At 45.0% G+C, this 22,608-nt stretch overlaps 1 pseudogene; it reads left to right on the forward strand.

Moving 5' to 3' along the window:
* Window positions 1-22,608, forward strand: part of LOC146989395 (uncharacterized) — a 75,034-nt pseudogene that overhangs the window by 51,446 nt on the left and 980 nt on the right.

Raw genomic sequence — 22,608 nt, forward strand, 5'->3', positions numbered from 1 at the left:
CACTAGCACTTCTATCCGCCTGACAACTATGCGCGCGAAGACGATTTTAGATTTCTAGCGGCCAATGAATTGATATGACGTCAATATCACTCTTTTTTTTTTTGAAGTAGCGGCGCAAGGCAAGCAAGTAATGCTTTATTTATTTTATTACGCCTATTTCATCAAAATAAAACCAGTCATTGTCCAAAAGAAAAAAAATAATACCTATTCTTTAAAATTAATACCTTTGGACCAAATTTATCACTTTTTAAGGCCATTAAATTTTGCTTTTTTGATTTATCACTTTTTAATACTTTTTAAAACCCCGCGGACACCCTGTTGTTAACATGTTTATAGACCTTTTCACAGGCAGCCAGATAGTATAAACAAATACAGGTGTTGCCAAGGATACGAATAGCCCTGTATACAGTATACTATACAGTATACAGATATACAGAATTTGAATTGTCAGCCTCTAAGTGTGGCCACCTCTGTCTCTACTCCTCGTTGACTCCAGTACAAAGATTTTCTGAGAGAAGCAGAATGGACCTTTGTCTTAAAATTGCACATTACTACTAAATATTTACTGTAGAAACACCAAATCGTACAAAATTGTTCAGGAAGTCCTTGTGACGCTCTCAGTCTGGGTTTATTCTGATAGGAGTTACCGTTTTGTCACAGTAAGCCTAAATGTGAGACCAGTGCAGAGGCAGAAAATTGCTCTTTTTCTCCATGTTTCTGTCTGTCTCAGCCTGGGGGGCCTCTATCGTCATTGGCAACCATCTCACGTTGCCGTGGTAACCTCTGATCCTACGGCCAGAGCTTGTTAAGGTTCATAAACAATGCACCTGGAGCTCGTTAAAGGACAATTCCGGGCAAATTCAACTCGGGGTGTATTTTCCTAACATTTTAGGTCTGAAAGAAGGAATCTGAAGATTTTCAGTTTAATTGCTCCTGTTTTGCGGTTGTTGTGTCTGTCCCTGCATCGCCACGGCAGCAATGAATGGGAGTGGATGCAAGTTCCACTGTAGGCTGTTTACATCCTTCAAAGCCCCATTTCAACACGGGGCACGCAATGCAGCCTCTAAATAACACATTATCCGCCGCAAAACTCATTTATTTCGCCAATATTTTGTTATGATACACTAGTGCTATTCCCCTCCGAGCCCGTGGTTAGCTGTTATCAATATCCGGGGTCTGTAGGTTGACCTACTAACCTCTGATCTGGATGATGTCATCTCCGACCGCTGCACGGTCATTCTGATAATAATCATTCTGCTTCAGCATTCGGGTCCATTTTTATCTCAACTAGCCGGAGCTTTAGTGAGTCCAGGTTGAGGAGAGGAAGCCTGTGGAAGCTGAACTTCATCCAGCTGCTCATTTTGTTCTGACAAGTCAGAAACACGCAGAAACCAACCGTAGCATTAGTGGTAGCAAGTTAGCCGCGCCGGGCAGCCAGATAAGAGGTTAGTAGTCAACCAGACCCCAGATGTTGATAACATGCCACCACGGACTCGGAGGGGAATAGCACTAGTGTATCATAACAAAATATTGGTGAAATGAACGAGTTTTGCGGCAGGTAATGTGTTATTTAGAGGCTGCATTGCGTGCCCCGTGTTCTTGCATTGTACGGATATAAGTGCCGCTCCACTGGGGCTAATTTAGTCAAAACAACTCCAAATGACACCAAAGTTATCTGGGTGAGTAAAATGATCGTATTTTATGCTAGAAATAAGGTCCAGGTTGTAAAAAACGGAAATTATCCTTTGAAGCCCCGGTATGGAGCTTTTAACTGATATGCAAAAGTATCTGGTTTCTGCTGATGTGTCTCTGTTACCTACAACAGCAAATGAGCCCATCAGTGTGAAGATACGCTATTTCTAAGTAGTCTAATTCTAGACCTCTGGAAGGCATGGTCGGGTCGGACCACTGACGAAACCATACCAATAGATACATTACGCTGCTAAAAAAGAAAAAAGCAAGTCCTGTCTTCTTTCCGACATTTCCAAAAGAAATCTACAGGCGTCGGCCAGACAAACGTCTTCATGACAGTGGGAAATGCAGTCTTCATTCCACCACTTTCGTCCACAGGGACCGCCAAAATCTACACTAAATGAAAAGTCTGTACAGGGGCTTTAAAAGACTGAACCTCAGACTGATTATCATGGATTTTATCACATGGACCAAAACCAGACGACAGAGTCTAGAAAACAGTTTAAGGGAGCCAAAAAAAGAAGAAAAATTGAGTTGACTGACTGAATCAGATCTGAACCAGTTAAAACCTGTAGGACATTTTAATAATCCGACTCTGTTCTCCACCTCCATCATCACGTCACCAGTTAAGATGAACATTAAAACACTGTGTTGGTTTTTATTTGATCTGTTTTACATCTGAGATTTGGTGGAAAGTCAAACAAACGACTTCTTTTTAATCCATTAGACAAACTCAGTGACAATAATAAAGTCTAGATATGAAACAACACAGTTTTCTGTATCAGTTCTGACACATTTACAGTAAATCCTTAATAATAAACGTACTGATCACAATGGTTTGACACTAAACAAAGTGTTCCTGGCTCTGGAAGAATCAGTGTGTTTTGGTTTCAGCTCCAGATTGCAGCGCCACCTACAGGCAGAGAAGAGTCAAACCGCCACAGCTTCATCAGGTGACTGTAAAAGCTTCAGTTTCTTTCTTTCTTTCTTTTTTAATTAATTAATCTTTTTAAGAAACACAACAGTAAGTAGACTACAAAGAGATTTTACCTTTTGCCTTTTCTATTTTTTCCCCAGAACCCAAAACAACCCCAATGCCTCACAAGTCGAGGAGCAGTAGAATAGAGTCTCTGTGCAATAAAACTGAATTAAATGAATAACAAATGGAAAAGTAGCTAAACAGACATAAAGTAAGAAAAATGAACATGACTTGTAACAATAATTGCCTATCTTAACATAATTGGACAATAAAGTATAAGTAACAATATCAAAAAAAATGTAGCTTCAGTTTATTTCTACAGAAAAAGAAGAAGTCGCACAACAACCTGGACATGAATCATAAACCAGGATCTGCAGATGTAAGAGACGGTCATTTCACACATCAACCCATTAATCTTCCTCATAATGAAACACATTATAATGAGTCATCAATTTCACTGGAACATTTATTTTCCTTCTCAACAAACTTTTACAGAATGAAAACTCATCACAGATAGAAATCCTCAGACAGACAGCGCTGCTCGCTGCAGCTGCTGTTACTCATTAACACGTCATCAAATAAGCTCAACGGGAAATGTTTGATTAATTTCTGCAAAGTTTTTATTTCAACTTAACCCAAAGAGACCAACTTTGCACAACTGTATTTTTTCTTCTGGAATTGAGTACTTTCAATTACACATGTTCTACACATAGCCCTTGTCCTTATGTTTTGTTACAAATATTCATTTATTTGTTATTTATATGGGAATTAAATATATTGCCATGGCTTATCATTTTAATTCACTACTTATTACCTTTAATTCCGTGAGAAGTTTCATCACAGAAAGAAATGCATGCTCATTTTCTAATCAATTCATAGTCAAAGCAGTGATGGTGGATGCTTGGAGGTGGTAATGTTCTGTAGCAGGTGTGAATGTTCAGGAGTGGGTGTGGTGGTAAGTTGGGGGCTGTATGCATAGCTACCTTTTACAATGATAATCACAGAGTATAATAGGTTAGCCAGACAGTGTTGTGTGACTGGTGAAATGTGTGAATGTGTAAACACTTTATATTTTACTCAATTTCCCTACCACACCAACTTTTCCTGCAGGTAATCTACAAGATAATAAGCATGATTTATAGATAAACCTTTGTTTCACATGTATTTTTTCCATTTCAGAAGGACAGATCCTTGGTACAGTGTGCTGGATGTGCAGCAGGTATTGTGGGACAATACATGTGGACAAGTGGACAAAGTAAACCAACCAGGCACTTATTGCCCAGTCAATGTGGACACTGAGGCCCGACCAAAAAAACTCACCGTGCTCCATGACTGGTATCGCTAGTAATATGCATATTGGTCCCAATAATATTCTCTCCGGTCCAGCTCTCACAGAAGATGTACTTTCCCTCCATACACCATTGGAATACTTCTGGAAGTTTGTGTCTGAACATATTATTTAAGCCCTGACAACAAATAGTGATTTCGTTTAATGAATCCTGTTTCTTAACAGGCTACTATGTATTGCTGATGCCCTATGATGGCAGCAGTAAGAACTAATTATATTATGAGCACTAACTCCCTGGTGTCATCACAAATGTGTGTTACTGTCTTACAAATGTATATTTATTAATGCGTACTGAATGTGTGTTTGGTATTCTACTTCATTGTTACTCTTTTAAAGGTTGCCCTTTACCATCAGGCGGAGGGACTGGCGATGAAAACTAGCTTCTTTTTTTAGCTAACTCTGGTACATTTACATTTGTGTTTTTTACAATGTTTTATTAATGTACATTGTCCCTTGTCAAATAAATTAAACTGAAATGAAACTGAATCACAAATGAGCCTACAGTGTTTAAATGAATGGAAGATCTGTAAACACTAATGAAAAGGGCCCACTCTTCCTCAAATATTTCTACATAATTCTGAAGTTACAGCACAGTCAACTCCGACACCTTTGCAACGGTATCTAAGGGGAGGAGACTGCGACGTGACCGCGAAAGTCGGAGAGATCGCGAGAATACAAAGGTAAACAGAAGGCGCTTTCCACCAAAGATACTCTATTTTCGGTTTATAAACCGTCTTTGTTTCCACTAACGGCTCTCTTGTTTCTCTCCTCTCATCAGCTCCAGCAAAGACGGTTTATAAACAAATAGAGTATCTTTGGCTCCAGACTCACTCGTCTTCCAGTGACGACACTCTAGCCAATCAGGGGAAGGCAGTCGGCTGACGTCACGTTCAGTCACGGCTCGCTGAGGCGTTACCAAAGAAGTAGCAGGTAGCAGGTAGGAGGGGCTGGAGGAGGAAAAGAGGATAAAAGCGAGTAGAGCCGTGCTGTACCGTACTGAGCTAGTGGAAAAGCACCAAGAGGAGGTCCCGTCTGACCAGGACCAGGACAAAGGAGGAGAACCAGGACTACAACATGATAAAGGAGGAGAACCAGGACTACAACATGATGAAGGAGGAGAACCAGGACTACAACATGATAAAGGAGGAGAACCAGGAGGAGAACCAGGACTACAACATGGTAAAGGAGGAGAACCAGGAGGAGAACCAGGACTACAACATGATAAAGGAGGAGAACCAGGAGGAGAACCAGGACTACAACATGATAAAGGAGGAGAACCAGGAGGAGAACCAGGACTACAACATGATAAAGGAGGAGAACCAGGACTACAACATGATAAAGGAGGAGAACCAGTATGAGAACCAGGACTACAACATGATAAAGGAGGAGAACCATGATCTGTTTGGGCAGACTGGGACTACAGGGGAGGAGCAGGACGCGGTCCACAAGGACAACGAGCCCTCCGGTCCATCCGGTTCCGGTCCACAGGTCTGTGTTTCTGTTTTTAGTGGGAGCGAGTCAAGAGATGAAGCTAACAGCTGTTAGCTGCTAGCTGTTGTATATTTTGTGGTTCACTATAAAGTCACACCCTGAGGAAGACCTGTGTGAGGTCGAAACGTCGGTCCTTTTTTAATAAATTATATATACTTTTTCTACATCAAGGCTATGAGTTGAGCGACTGCTTTTTTTCTTCCTTCACTATAAAGTCTACAAAGTAACCTGCCTACTTTATTTCCTGCTGTAGCATTAGGGCAAGCGCACCGGGCACTACTGTTATTGTGTGGATTTTGTCTTCCATAATATTTTTATTCTTCATCTTCCGGACTATTTTCGATTCGCTACCATAATCATATAATATATTATATATCAAAATGTGCAGTTTGATCGGGATCGGTGTGCTATTACCTTTCCCAACAGTTTTCCCAAAACGTCTATTGCTCAGGCATACTTTCACCTAGAGACTTAAATTTATTTAAACTTTAAACAGTATAGACACAAGTCTTGTGTGTTGGCGTATCAGTCCACGTTTTGATAGTTCATATAGTTTTTGATCAATCCCTGATCAATGACCATGATCATTTTTGGAGAAATTATGAGATTAAAGGTTGAATATGTAGAATATTTATTAAAAGCTATATTTTTTCAAAAATAATACATCCATGGGGCCTTTAGAGGGGTACAGAATGAAAGTATTGCTTTTCCATAAAAAAAATTTTTTTTAGTCTGAATTATTATTTTAAATTTTTTTGACGGGCTCGACAATGACTTTCTGTCAACGTTCTGTTTACATTCGTACCTGCCTGTAGCCGACATGTGGCTCAGTTCTCCGCTGTTTTCCTGCCTCCTCCCGGTCGTATGCGTTTGTTTCCAACTAAGCCTTTTTAATAATCAATCGGTGGATCAATGGATTATCATATACTTGTTAGGATGGGTGTATTTATGTAGTCTTATCTGTCATAAACACGTTTATCATCGCAGACTTTCGGTGCCACGGAGCTCCTTTTTTTTTTTTTTTCCCCAACTTGACGAGAGCAGTGACAGCGGAGGCTCTGAGGCTCTGAGCAGCAGCGGTGTGGAAGGCAGAGAGCCTCCACTCTCCCTGTAATAAGCTACAAGTCATTTATTATGCTGTTAATGACGGTAAAAATGAAACATAAGGTAAATATCCTGCTTAGCTCTCCTCTGCTGTCCTCTGTTTAGAGCGGAGTCCCTAGCAACGGCCCGTTTTACCTAGCAACGGTCTGGCAATCGACTGCTGGAATTCTTTTTCTGTTGTTTTTCTTGTAATTCTACATAGTCAACCTTTAATGGGTGTGTATTGCATGGAATGTTCGTGTCAGAGTGGGTGACATCATCGGTTAGAGTGGGACAAGTTGACTGAAATCGTCTGAAACTTTTCTCTTTTACGCTCTGCTCACATGATTTTTTTCCAAATTTGTAGACAATCTTGTTATCTCTCTCACGATGTGCTCAAAATATCAGAGAGACTTACAGAATTTGAATTATCAGCCTCTAAATGCGGCCACGTCTGTCTCTACTCCTCATTGACTCCAATACAAACATTTTCTGAGAGAAGCAGAATAGACCCCTGTTTTAAAATCGCAAGTGTCTCCAAAATATTTGCTGTAGAAACACCAAATCATACCAAACTGTTCAGGAAGTCCTGTGTGATGCTCACGGTCTGTGTTTTTCTGATAGGATGATAAACCGTACACTGGTACATTTACAACCGTTACTGAATTACTGTATATCAATGTCAGTTCTCCATCAAAATCTTCTTGCTTCAAGGTTTTATTTGTCACTCTCCAAATGGAAGATTAGCGGCTAATCATTAGCCTACTGTAATAATGCCATACATAAAACATATTAAGTGGCAGTATGTATTTAATCATCAAAGATGTTCACTCAAACCCACATAATGGTTTACCGCTGACTGGCTAAACTCTTTTTAGGAGATTAATGTTAGTCTCATTGATGAAATCTAACAACAGTGGCAGTCGTATTAGTTTGTTTGAATGAAAAGTGTCACCACTCTGTCAATCGCTCTAGCTGACCGGACCGGATGTAGATTTACCCTGTGTGACGTCACTTCAGAATCTTGTGAAACAGGCCTATCCATCCATCCATTGATTGCTTGATTCTCTCTCTGTTCCTGTCTGTTGCCATAGAAACAGGATCACACCAAGGAGAAACCACACAGCTGTAATGGGTGTGGGAACACGTTCAGGACCTCAGTCCATCTGAACGCTCACCGCCGACGACGCCAATGTGGACAGATGCCATACAGGTGCGAGCAGTGTGGGAAGGCATTCGCTACCTCCTCAGAGTTAACGGTTCACCGGCGCATCCACACCGGAGAGAAGCCGTACAGCTGCGAGCAATGTGGGAAGGCGTTCACTCAGTCCGGACAATTAACGGCCCATCAGCGCGTCCACACCGGAGACAAGCCGTACAGCTGCGAGCAATGTGGGAAGGCGTTCAATACCTCCTCAGAGTTAACGGTCCACCACCGCGTCCACACTGGAGAGAAGCCATACAGCTGCGAGCAATGTGGGAAGGCGTTCAATACCTCCTCAATGTTAACGGTCCACCAACGCATCCACACCGGAGAGAAGCCATACAGCTGCAAGCAATGTGGGAAGGCGTTCGCTAACTCTGGAAATTTAATGATCCACCAACGCATCCACACTGGACAGAAGCCGTACAGCTGCGAGCAATGTGGGAAGGCGTTCACTGCCTCCTCAAAGTTAACGGTCCACCAACGCGTCCACACCGGAGAGAAGTTGTACAGCTGCAAGCAGTGTGGGAAGGCGTTCACTACCTCCTCAAAGTTAACGGTCCACCAACGCATCCACACCGGAGAGAAGTCGTATAGCTGCAAGCAGTGTGGGAAGGCGTTCACTCAATCTGGACAGTTAACGGCCCATCAGCGCGTCCACACCGGAGAGAAGCCATACAGCTGCAAGCAGTGTGGGAAGGCGTTCACTACCTCCGGAAATTTAACGGTCCACCAACGCGTCCACACCGGAGAGAAGTCGTACAGCTGCAAGCAGTGTGGGAAGGCGTTCACTACCTCCTCAATGTTAACGGTCCACCAACGCATCCACACCGGAGAGAAGCCGTACAGCTGCGAGCAATGTGGGAAGGCGTTCACTCGATCCGGAGACTTAACGGTCCACCGGCGCGTCCACACCGGAGAGAAACCGTATGTGTGTGGGCAGTGTGGGAAGGCCTTCAGCAAGTCCAACAACCTGAAGAAACACCAGCAATTCCACAGCAGCTAGACGACGGGACGGTCTGGTCCTACACCTGAGCAACTAACGATTATTTTCATCATAGATTAATCTGTCGATGTGTACATGATTAATCGATAAGTTGTTTGGTCAATAATATGCTAAAAAATGTTCTAAAATATCAATCAGTGTTTCTCAAACCACCAGACATTTAAGAATCTGGAATCAGAGAATTATGACTTTTTTTCTTGATAAACTCCAACACAGGTGGTGGTGCACTCACCGGAGCGGACAAACTTGGATCAAACTTTAACCTACATTTCAACATCTCCCTCTGTCAAAGCTCAGTACCCAGGTGATTCAAAGAGTCCATTATCTTGGTCTATTCTTGGTCTTGGTCTTCCCAAGACCAATCCATCTCTTGCCTCAATGATGACAGACCCATTGCCTCGACATCTGCAGCCATGAAATCTGTAGGAGCCATTCTTTAGTTTGTGTTTTGACAGTTAACGGCCCACCAACGCATTCACACCGGAGAGAAGCCGTACAGCTGCGAGCAGTGTGGGAATGCATTCACTCAATCTGGACAATTAACGGCCCACCAACGCATCCACACCGGGGAGAAGCCGTACAGCTGCGAGCAGTGTGGGAAGGCGTTCACTACCTCCAGAGGTTTAACGAACCACCGGCGCATCCACACTGGAGAGAAGCCGTACAGCTGCTGTGTGGGAAGGCGTTCACAAAATCCAGAAATTTAATGGTCCACCGGCTCGTCCACACCAGAGAGAAGCTGTACAGCTGCGAGCAGTGTTGAAAAATATCAATCAGTGTTTCTCAAACCACCAGATGATGTCCTCAAATGTCTTGTTTTGTCCACAAACCAAAGAGAGACTCAGTTTATTGTCATGAAGGAACAAAGAAACCAGAAATATTCACATTGAAGAAGCTAGAATCAGAGAATTTGGACTTTTTTTCTTTATAAACTCTTTAACCTGATTGTTGATTAAAAGCTTAGAATGAGTTGTTCACAAATACATGGCGGTGCACCCACCGGAGTGGACAAACTTGGCTCAAACTCTAACCTACATTTCAACATCTCCCTTTGTCAAAGCTCAGTACCCAGGTGATTCAAAGAGTCCATTATTGTCCCAGTTCCCAAGACCAAGAACATCTCTTGCCTCAATGATGACAGACCCATTGCCTCAACATCTGCAGCCATGAAATCTGTAGGAGCCATTCTTTAGTTTGTGTTTTGTGCAAGTACTTTACTTTGACCACAAGGGTGCGGTATATACCTTTTCATTTTGTTTGCTTAACACCCAGCAGGTGCCTGAAATGAAGGGTGATTAGTTTGAGTTGGATGGTGGTTCTTACCGACAGCCGGAGGAAAGCCAGTGATCTTTGTTTTTATCCACATCAAATACTGTTTTGTTAATAACCTTTTTTGTTACAATAAATGGGAACATCACCCAAAGAGACCAACTTTGCACAACTGTATTTTTTGGTTACATGCTGCCATTCCGACATGCTGCCACTCCGACATATCGCCATTTCGACATTTTACTATTCAGACATGTCACCATTCAGACATACCACCATTCCGACATGCAAACGTCCTGCCATTCCGACAGTTTCGTCCCGTCATTCCGACAAGGCTTTAATTTCCATAAGGAAATGTGCGTTACTCCGAGCGGCGGTTAGGTGTATGTGTGTATGTTTTTTTTGTTTTTTTCATGTTTTAAGACATGTGTACAGATGTGATACAGTCAGTGGAAGCTTAATAAATAAACAAACACAAAGTCTCGCCATGTACAATCACACACTCCGATGTCAGTTTGTAACAATTTCCCTTACAATAAGGATATAAGGGGAACTGACACAACTGCTGCAGGCGGATCTAGGCTCGCGCTACTGGTGCGTCCAGGGAAGCAATAATCAAAGTCGCTACTTAGTCTGAGTCTCTGTAGGCAACTCAAAACGCGCCCATCACAGGCGGCATATAATAAACAATTACACACAGATCAACAGAACCCGAAAGCCCTCCCCCCTCCCACTGTCCATGAAGTCCGAGTGGGAATGAGTGTGTGTGTGGGTGCGCGAGCGCACTGTCACTGTCCGTGCCGGCGTGTATGTGTGTGTGTGGGGGTGCACGAGCTCACAGTCAGTGTGTGTGTGTGTGTGTGTGCGTGCGTGCGTATGTGTGTGTGTGTTGGTGCGTGGTGAGGGTGAGTGAGAGAGAGTTTGTTTGTCCTACTGTCCTACTGTCCACACGGGAGAGACGCCGCGGCTCCGCCGAGGTGACCACCAGTCCTCTCCCTCGTCCCACTTGGCTGAAAACGGGCTGTGAGGTGTCCAAACGGGCCTTTATGATCCACAGGGTAATCCACTGGGAAAAATAATCCACTATGCCGCCTCTCCTCCCCTCTCACCACGTCACTTCTCCATTTAAACCCTCGGTCCCACTAATGCACTTTTACGCATTACGCACACAACTTACAGCAAAAAAGAAACATTCATTCATTCATTACAGGTCCGCACGTCCCAGTGCGCGAACCACAAGGATAATTGATCATTTCCCTGGCCTAATACACAATGAAAAAAACCTGGGGAGCAAACCTGCAAATCAACTACCCCAGCTGGCCAGGCAAAACCCAGTGGATCACTACAAGTTGTTGCAACTTTTGGGAATTTACTCCTGGTAAAAAGGCTTACAAACATGGACCAGGACGGCTCCATAATACGCACAAAAATCCAAAGGAAACGAAAGGTAACTTTAAAAAAAATAGCAACAGCACGAAGTAGTCAAAATATGTGTTTTACGCATGCCTCTGTGCGTCTGCAGATCAAATTGTCTATAATTAAACTTGGAGCCAGACCCGACCAGGCTACAGGAGAGATCAAAAATATGCAGGGGTCCAGGACCCCCATGAGAACCACTGATCCTGTTGAACGTACTGTAACCACTGTGATACAATAAAAAACAACATCACTGATCTGATTCACCGGCGTAGCGGTCACTCTCTCCATTAACTCTCTAGCTGTCTCGACCACAGCTGCAAACTAAGTAGCACAGCGCCAATAATAATAATGCATTTTATAATTGAGATGGGATGTGACAAGGGCGTTGACCAGAGTCAAAGTGCTGTTAGAGGAGAGAGATGGGCAGGCAGGGAGGCGGTGATCATTATTAACCTACACATTTAATGACCTTTTGTCGGAATGGCGGGACGTTTCCAAAAAAGGAAAGTACCGCCATTCCGACAATGGAAACAAAAATTGTCGGAGTGGTGGGACGTTTTCAATTAATGGAAGTGTCAAAGGCTCAAAGCAGTGATGGGGGGATGCTTGGAGGTGGTAATGTTCTGGAGCAGGTGTGAATGTTCAGGAGTGGGTGTGGTGGTAAGTTGGGGGCTGTATGCATACCTACCTTTTACGATGATAATCACAGAGTATAATAGGTTAGCCAGACAGTCTTGTGTGACTGGTGAAATGTGTGAATGGGTAAACACTTTATATTATACTCAATTTCCCTACCACACCAACTTTTCCTGCAGGTAATCTACAAGCTAATAAGCATGATTTACAGATAAACCTTTGTTTCACATTTATTTTTTCCATTTCAGAAGGACAGATCCTTGGTACAGTGTGCTGGATGTGTAGCAGGTATTGTGGGACAATACCTGTGGACAAGTGGACAAAGTAAACCAACCAGGCACTTATTGCCCAGTCAATGTGGACACTGAGTCCTGACCAAAAAAACTCACCGTGCTCCATGACTGGTATCGCTAGTAATATGCATATTGGTCCCAATAATATTCTCTCTGGTCCAGCTCTCACAGAAGATGTACTTTCCCTCCATACACCATTGGAATATTTCTGGAAATTTGTGTCTGAACATATTATTTAAGTCCTGACAACAAACAGTGATTTGTTTAATGAATCCTGTTTCTTAAAGCTATGGTCTACGATTTGGAGCATTGGTAATTATTATTAACATCGTTTATACAGCAATTATGGTCCTGTGGTCCGATAATACACAATATAAATAGCAAAAAGAACCAAAAAAATCCATTCAGTCTATCAGCCGTGGGCCTGCATAGAAATTGACCAATGGGCGCCGCGCGCCCCGTCCGGCTCCCACTGGCTCGTACCCTCCATCCTATCCCCTCGTCTCGCCTGCTCCTCCTCGACCCGCCTCGTCCCCACCCCCTCCGCTTAGAAACTACAAATAGTTGTAACCGCTCTGAGCTGCTCAGCCACAGACACATGAACCCACCAATTCAGCACCTGCTGCCCTCCACCCCCGGTCGGTCTGCCGAAAAAAAGCCCCACTAGGATTCAGAGAAGAACAGTACAGAAGCACAGAATGTGTTGCTGCCCTTATTACCGGTACCGGTGCCGCGCCGAGTCTCCCTGATCCTTTCCCCGACACACAGCCGCTTCCAGCCGCAGCCTGACCGGGGTGCTCTGTCTGCACCCTGCACACCGCGGCCCTGCTGAGCTCCTGGTCTTCCTCCTCTCCCCGACACACAGCTGCTTCCAGCCGCAGCCTGACCGGTCTCTCTGCACTGCGGTGCTGCGGAGCTCCAGGCCCTGGTCTTCCTGCTCCTCTTCCCCAGACACAGGACCCTGTGGCCGGTCACCCAGCGCGAGGAGTCTCCCTGTAGCATGAGGCTGTGCTAATGGTTGCTAATGGCGGCGCTGCTCGTACCAGCGGTCGCCGCGGTCCCGTTGCCGGGGACGGCGACGACGGTACTGGCACCGCCTCGCTACCGGCAGCTGGTGCACAGCGGTGGCGCCAGCCCCGATGCCGCCGCTGTGCACCAGCTGCCGGTAACGAGGCGGTATTAGTGGGCTAGCGCCGAGCACAGCCTCATGCTACAGGGAGACTCTTCGCGCTGGGTGACCCAGGACAGGGTCCTGTGTCTGGGGAAGAGGAGCAGGAAGAGTCGGGGCTGGAGCTCCGCGGCACCGCGGTGCAGAGAGACCCAGGCTGCAGCGGCGGTGCTGAGTTTATGTTGAACAGGTAATCTTTGGTTTTATTGTGGAAGTTGTGACTGTGAATATGACATTTTACTCCGCATTCAAAGCCGCGTTTGGTTTCTGTTGTAGCGTTATCGCTATCGTCAAGACGAAGGAGGCAGGAGCACATCAAAGACACACCAGCTGTTAGGTCCAGGAAACGTTGGTCTGATTTATTGTCACCATGACAACTCTAACATTCTAAAGTCACCTAGCAGGACTTATCTCTACATCTCCCTTTTCCAGTTAGTTTCCAAGAGAGACCTTATTTTAAAGCGTCTGACTAGACATGAGGAAACTATCCAATAAACACAACTTTTCTAGTTGTAACAATTAACCAATAGTCATATATACATTCATAACTTAAAGTTCATATTTAAATTCAAGCAAACTCTAAAATCTTTTCGTTTAGGTTATTCAAACAATTCTTCTCTAATATTAAACAATTATTATTATTATCACTATTTTACACATTATACGATCACAGTCACTTTTTTCTTTTCTTTTTTTTTTTTTTTTTTTTTAAACACACAATATATACATTTCTGTCTCAAGAGCCCAGGCTCTTCCACTGAGTGAGGGAATTATTGTTACCCAGCTTTCACTCAGGGTAGGTGTTACATCTTCTCATAGTTCAAGCGAACTGGAGCTGTCCTGATTCTGACTGGATAGCGTCTCTCGTTCACTGGAGTGTGTTTGTGACTGAAGTCACACCTCTCAGGGGTGACGGATGTGTCAGTAGATCTAGCAGGATCTGTCGCTGGAGTGTTGTTTTCCGATGACAGGTCAGGGATCTCGGTGGGTGTGGCAGGCGCCACTGGAGTCTGCGAGAGATGGAATCTGTTCCTCCGCAGGCTGCCTCTTGAAGTCTCCACGATGTAGGATCTGGGTGTTCCTGCAGTGGACACCACGGTGCCTCTCTGTTGCGTGTCCTTGACCCACACATGGTCGCCGGGTTGCAGGTCTGGCATGTCACGTGCTGCGTGGCGACGGTTGTAGTTCTGCTGCTGTTTTTGTCTGTAGCTTTGCTCCTTTCTTTTCAAGTCCTCCATATCTGTACGTGAGGGGTTGAGCTGGGAGGGAAGGACAGGAACTGTTGTGCGGATCTTCCTCCCCATGAGTAGCTCTGTGGGACTGTATCCATTGGCCAGAGGAGCAGAACGATAGGCCATCAGGGCCAGATAGGGGTCACTGGATTTCTTGAGGAGATTTTTAATCGTCCTCACAGCCCGCTCTGCCTCTCCATTGCTTTGTGGGAAGTGTGGACTGGAGGTGACGTGGCTGAAGCTCCAATCCTGTGCAAACTTCTGAAAAGTCTCTGATGCAAACTGTGGGCCATTGTCTGTGCGCACCACTTCTGGTATGCCATGACGAGCAAAGATAGACTTGACATGTTCAATCACAGCCTCTGATGTTGTGAAAGTTAACTTCGCTACTTCAAAGAAGCGAGAATAATAATCCACAATGATTAAATACTGTTTGTTTTTCATTTGAAACAGGTCTGCTCCTACTGTAGACCACGGCCTTTGTGGGAACTCAGTGGGCAACATTGTTTCTCTCAGGGTTGTTCTCTCTCTGGCGCATGTATCACAACTCTCTATCAGTTTTGTCAGTTCTTTGTTGAGTCCAGGCCACCACACCGAACTCTTGGCTCTCTCCCTGCATTTGGTTATGCCGAGATGACCCTCGTGCAGCTTGGCTAGAATATCTGCTCTGAGCGATGGTGGGATGACGAGTCTGCTGCCGTAGAGAAGCAAGCCACTTTGAACTGTCATTTCTCCTTGAAATGGCAGATATGGCTGGAGCACCTGGCCTATTGAAAACTTGTCTGGCCATCCTTCTGCACAATACTGTTTTATCTGTCTCAGTATGTCGTCATTGTCCTGTTGTGTCTGTATTTCTTTTAGCCTTTTCTCTGTTGCTGGTAGGCTAGCAATGATGGAGTCGGCGTACAAGTCGGTCTCCTCTTCTGACAGCCCTGCAGGCGTGCTGTTTTCAGGTGCTCTAGACAGCACGTCTGCAGTCGCTATCTCTTTTCCTGGCACATGAGATATTGTGTAGGAAAATCTCATGAGCCGCATGCGTAGACGCTGGATGCGTGGTGGCAACTCATCAAGGCTTTTTGAGCCCAGCAGTGGGACGAGAGGTTTGTGGTCTGTCTCTATGTGAAAGGTTTTCCCGATGAGGAACTCTGCAAACCTCTCACAGGCCCATGTGGAAGCAAGAGCCTCCTTCTCAATCTGAGCATACCTCTGTTCAGTGCTGCTGAGTGCCCTTGATGCATATGCCACTGGTTTCCACTTTGCTGTGCTGTCTTGCCGCTGGAGGAGAACAGCACCCATGCCATATGATGAGGCATCTGCTGAGACAAGCGTGTCAATGTTTGGGTTATACAGAGCTAGACCTGGAGGAGTAGTCAGGTCCTCTTTTATGCTGTCAAAAGCCTGCTGCTGTTGCGGCCCCCAAATCCACATATTTGCTTTTTTGATCAGTTCTCTGAGTGGGTGAGTTTTCTCAGCTAGGTGAGGCATGAATTTACCAAGGTGATTAGTCATCCCCAGGAAGCGTCTCACCTCACTGATATTTCTGGGCTCCTTCATGGATTTTACAGCGCTCACCTTGTCTGGGTCTGGACTGACCCCTGCTGACTCGATGATCTGCCCCAGAAACTTTATCTTGCTTTTTGAAAACTCACATTTGTCGTTCAGTGTCACTCCTGCACTCTGCAGCCGTGAGAGTGTCTTCCGCAGCCTCTCATCGTGTTCTGCCTGACTGGCTCCCCAGATGAGCACGTCATCCATGTGGCACACAGTACCATCTATGCCCTCTAGGATCTGCTGCATGCGTTTCTGAAAATGTTCTGGTGCTGATGAGATGCCAAAACATAGACGATTGTAGCAGTACCGTCCGAACGGAGTGATGAACGTGGTCAGCAGAGAAGATTCCTTGGAAAGTGGAATTTGCCAGAATCCTGAGTTGGCATCCAGCTTTGAGAAGACTTTGGCCCCGGTGAGCTGTCCAAGAGTGTTCTCCACCGAGGGAAGTTGATGTCTCTCTCTCTCTACTGACTTATTCAGCTGTGTGAGGTCAGTGCAGATCCTCACAGCCTCTCGTGCGCGTTTAGGAACGACTACCATGGGCGCACACCATGCTGTGGGCTGCTCCACTTTTGAGATGACACCTTGCTGCTCCATGCGATTTAGCTCAATTTTGACTTTGGGAAGGAGGGGAAGTGAGACTCGTCTAGGTGTTGAGACTGCAAAAGGCTTTGCATCTTCCTTGAGAACGATGGTGTACTCACCCCCCATTTTTCCGAGTCCAGAGAAGAGCTTTGGGAATTCTTGCTTCACCACCTCGCTTGTATCCAGGCTGACGTTGTCCAGCCTGACGACCAGCTGCAGCTCTGTGGCGGCTGCTCGGCTTAGCAGCGGTGTCCTCAGCCCATCCACAACATATACAGTCTCTTTTTTGGTTTTATTTCTCTTTTTGAGAGTGGCTTTGAACTTGCCCATCACTTTCAGAGGGTTTCCTCCTGGCCCTTTCAGAACCATTGTAGCTTTTGATAGCTGACCGTACTGGCCCTCGTCATACAGTTTTTTGGGTATGGCTGTCACATCTGCGCCAGTGTCAATTTTAAACACTGCTTTGTGGTCATCCATTTTTACCTCAGTCATCCAGGGACCAGCACTGTCCTCTTTCTCTGTTGACATTGAGCCCAGGAAAGAAACTCCATATTCTTCATCACTATCCTCTGTGTGTGTCATTGTGGCCATATTCACCTCATGTAACTTTTTTGACCTGCAGACTCGAGCATAATGTCCTTTTTTCCTGCACTGGTTGCATGTTGCATCTTTTGCTGGACATTGGTCTTGGCTGTGTCCTCTTGTGTCCCCACACCTTTTGCATGGTCTGTTCTGGGCTTTACTGAACACTGGTTTGGACCGTGGCTGAGCCTGTTTTGTTTTTGCACCACCGCGCTGCTGTGCGTGCATGCTGTCCAGCTGTGTGTTGTTCATCATGTCTCCTTTGCAGTTAGCTTTTAGCAGTTCGTTTTGCTTTTCCACCTGTTCACTCTGTTTAACTAGAGTGACAGCTTTCTGTAGTGTCAGTTCAGGATCCAGCTGTAATCTCTCTGATAGACGTTTGTCTCTCAGACCCACGACCAGTCTGTCTCTCACCATCTCGTCATGTAACGCGCCGTATCCGCAGTGCTCCGCCAGGCAATGTAACGCAGTGATGAACGAGTCAGCTGACTCGCCCGACTCTTGCTGCCGTTGATTAAACATCGCCCGTTCATATGACGTTCCTGCGAGCGACGAAGTGAGCGTCCAACTTCTCTTTGACTGTGTGGTACTCACTCGCTTCATCAGCCGTTAGGTGCAAGGACGTTAGAATGTCTTCCGCCTTCTCGCCCATTGTGTAGATCAAAGCATTGACTTGATTTTCCTCCGCTTGGGTTTCCAAACCTGAAGCGATACGAAATCGGTCGAATCGTTTGATCCACTTCGGCCATTCCTCTGTTTTGAACGAGAATTTCTCCGGTGGAGCAACTTGAAACTGGTTCATGATGAACGCTGTCGATCCGTTGCCTTGGTAACTTCGCTGTTCAGCTACAAAGTTACTAACCGTTTCCTTCCGCGCAGCGGTTGGCAACACTAACACTCAAAATACACTTTTTTTTCACGAAAAAATAACAAACCGCCAGCTGACGTTTCACTTGGCTACTAAATAACTTCTGAATAATTAACTTCTGACACCATGTTGTAGCGTTATCGCTATCGTCAAGACGAAGGAGGCAGGAGCACATCAAAGACACACCAGCTGTTAGGTCCAGGAAACGTTGGTCTGATTTATTGTCACCATGACAACTCTAACATTCTAAAGTCACCTAGCAGGACTTATCTCTACAGTTTCTGCAGGCAGCAGGCTTGTTGATGGCTCTGCTCTGTGAGGGGAGGGGGGGGGGGCGTGTCGCGAGGAGGTCCCGAGGGGCGGGCCATACGGGGGTGTGTGAGAGGTGCTTTTTTCAAATTTTTCTCATCCTCTTTCAAAACGTAGCCCATAGCTTTAATACTATGTATTGCCAAAGTCCTTCTGATGCCCTATGATGGCAGCACTGAGAACTAATTATATTATGAGCACTTACTAGCCTACCTTGTGTCATCGCAAATGTGTGTTACTGTCTGTCTCTTATAAATGTATATTTATTAATGCGTACTGAATGTGTGTTTGGTATTTTACTTAATTGTTACCCTTTTTAAAGGTTGCCCTTTACCATCAGGCGGGAGGGACTGGCGATGAAAACTAGCTTCTTTTTTTTTAGCTTACTTGGGTACATTTACATTTGTGTTTTTTACAATGTTTTATTAATGTACATTGTCCCTTGTCAAATAAATTAAACTGAACTGAAACTGAAACACAAATGAGCCTACAGTGTTTAAATGAATGGAAGACCTGTAAACACTAATGAAAAGGCCCACTCTTCCTCAAACATTTCTACATGATTCTGAAGTTACAGCACAGTCAACTCCGACACCTTAGCAACGGTATCTAAGGGGAGAAGAGAAGTCGGAGAGATCGCGAGAATACAAAGGTAAACAGAAGGCGCTTTCCACCAAAGATACTCTATTTTCGGTTTATGAACCGTCTTTGTTTCCACTAACGGCTCTCTTGTTTCTCTCCTCTCATCAGCTCCAGCAAAGACGGTTTATAAACAAATAGAATATCTTTGGCTCCAGACTCACTTGTCTTCCAGTGACGATGCTCTGGCCAATCAGGGGAAGGCAGTCGGCTGACGTCACGTTTAGTATCGCTTCGGCTCGCTGAGGCGTTACCAAAGAAGTAGCAGGTAGCAGGTAGGAGGGGCTGGAGGAGGAAAAGAGGATAAAAGCGAGTAGAGCCGTGCTGTACCGTACTGAGCTAGTGGAAAAGCACCAAGAGGAGGTCCCGTCTGACCAGGACCAGGACAAAGGAGGAGAACCAGGACTACAACATGATTAAGGAGGAGAACCAGGAGGAGAACCAGGACTACAACATGATAAAGGAGGAGAACCAGGATCCGGATCTGTTTGGGCAGACTGGGACTACAGGGGAGGAGCAGGACGTGGTCCACCAGGACAACGAGCCCTCCGGTCCGTCCGGTTCCGGTCCACAGATCTGTGTTTCTGTTTTTAGTGGGAGCGAGTCAAGAGATGAAGCTAACAGCTGTTAGCTGCGAGCTGTTGTACATTTTGTATGTGCAGTTTGATCGGGACCGGTGTGCTATTACCGTATTGATCCGAATATAAGACGACCCTGAATATAAGACGACCCCCCTTTTTCAAGACCTGTCTTTGGAAAAATACCTTTTTCAGACAAAATCTAAGAAAAAATTAATCTTTTTAAAATCATGTTTTCAGTATCTGTGAAATAACGTTCTGGTAGATTGTAGCGCCCACTGATCTCTCTGAATGTGTGTAGGTGTGTGTCCATCTCTCTTGCGCTCTGTTTACACAAAAAGGCACGCGCATCAATTGCGGTGTTTTATTTTGAAAATTGTTTTGATTTTGAAAGTTGAGCGGATTCTCTCGTGTTTCTTTGTTTGACCTGCCCGGCTTGACGCCATCGCTCGCAGCTCGCGCACAAAATAGACCAGACACCGAAACGATCTGCAGGACGTCTGGTGTGAACAACACAATCTTTTAACATGAGCCCCGAAAGGAAACTGGCTCAGCTTCTCGGCGCTTCGCAGCTATTCGGCGCCTCCGCGTCCGGTGTGTCCGGTGTGTCCCTGTCCCCAGCGACAACGCGGCCGTAGCCACTGTGATACGACGACCCCGCCCCCGGAGTCAGCTGTGATTAAAAGGACCTAAACCGAGTCGAGTTGAGCTGTAACTGTGTGGCAGCGCTCTGCTGTGTGGCGAAGGGGTAACACACTAGGGCTGCAGCTATCGAATATTTTAGTAATCGAGTACTCTACTGAAAATTACATCGATTAATCGAGTAATCGGATAAAACGTATTTTTGCTTGGTTAAAGAGCAATTATGAATACACAAGAGAAAATAACATATTTCACTCAATAATGAATGACCAATTGGTTTCCTTTTGTAGAATCAACTGTTTTTATTTCTTAAATTCACAAGCAAGTATTTTCTGGTCTTGAAACATTACTAAAGAGGCGACTGCTGCTAACATAAATAAGAATAAATAAAACACAAATAAAAATAAATTAAATTAAATTACTTTCAAGATATCAAAAATAAATAAAATTAAATTACTTTCAAGATATCAAAAATGTTTTCTGTGGAGATGCTGCAACATGGAAGACGTGCTGCTGTGGTATGCAAGGGCCGTGTTACAACTAGAGTGCCTATAGAGAGACATTTTCTGTCTTTTTGTCGCCTTTTTCTCCCTCAGTCAAACACCCACGTCCGCCCCCCCGTTAAGGTTTCTACCTAATCAACGGTCTCACCGCAACAGATGGTTCACGTCATGATAACTTAAGTATTTTGGCCATTCAAACTTCCACAGTCCATAGTCCTTTTCTTTGTTTGATATTTCAAGAGACTTTGGTTAAGTAGCCTAACCATGGATAGCTCCTAGGCAGGATTGTTCTGCTGTGTTGTCGCCACTCGCCACCGTCCCCCCGTCATCGCGGCCATCGCCTCGCCGCCGCCGCCGCCCCCCTCCCCATCTCCGCCGTCATCCGCGGCGAACGGCCGCGCGCGGGGGGGGCGTGCACGGTTACGTTCATAGGTTACGTTACGGCGCACGTTGTGCCACATTGAAAGTCCGTGCGGCCGCTTGAACTACAATTAAATTAACGATTCCTCGAGGCAGAAAAAAATCCTCGGACCATTTTTTGTAATCGAGGTACTCGAATTACTCGAGGAATCGTTTCAGCCCTATAACACACACACACACACACACACACACACACACACTTGGCGCAGATGCAGCTGCATCTCTGCAGGTGACTGGTGTGTTAGTGAGGAAGAAAAGCCCTGACTTGCTTGGACAGACGTTGTTTGATGTCACCCGCTGATTTGCATATATAAATATCTAGACCCCGAATATAAGACGACCCGTCTTTTTCAGACTTTTTTTGACGGAAAAAATATCGTCTTATATTCGGGTCAATACGGTACTTTTCCCAACAGTTGGGTGGGAAAAAAAGAGCGAAAAAGAAATCATTGGAGTGTTTCAAACGTCTACTGCTCAGGCATACTTTCACATAGAGATTTCATTTGAAATTTAAACAGTAATAATAACAGTTTCGATTTATATAGCACCTTTCAAGAGAGCTTCCCACTCAAGACGCTTAACAATAACACAGTACAGTAGACACAACTCTTGTGTATTGGCGTATCAGTCCACGTTTTGATAGTTCATATAGTTTTTGATCAATCGCTGATCAATGACCATGACCATTTTTGGAGATATTATGAGATTATAATGGGTGTGTATTGCATGGAATGTTCATGTCAGAGTGGGCGACATCATCGGTTAGAGTGGGACAAGTTGTCTGAAATCGTCTGAAACTTTTCTCTTTCCACACTCCTCCCGGCCACAATTTAAGCTCTGCACACATGATTTTTTCCAAATTTGTAGACAATCTTGTTATCTCTCTCACGATGTGCTCAAAATATCAGAGAGACTTACAGAATTTGAATTATCAGCCTCTAAGTGCGGCCACGTCTGTCTCTACTCCTCATTGACTCCAATACAAACATTTTCTGAGAGAAGCAGAATAGACCCCTGTTTTAAAATCGCAAGTGTCTCCAAAATATTTACTGTAGAGACACTAAATCATACCAAATTGTTCAGGAAGTCCTGTGTGACGCTCACGGTCTGT

This window comes from Trachurus japonicus, chromosome 3 (genome assembly GCF_045865225.1).
Source record: "Trachurus japonicus isolate A0001 chromosome 3, Traja_1.0".
Taxonomy (NCBI): domain Eukaryota; kingdom Metazoa; phylum Chordata; class Actinopteri; order Carangiformes; family Carangidae; genus Trachurus; species Trachurus japonicus.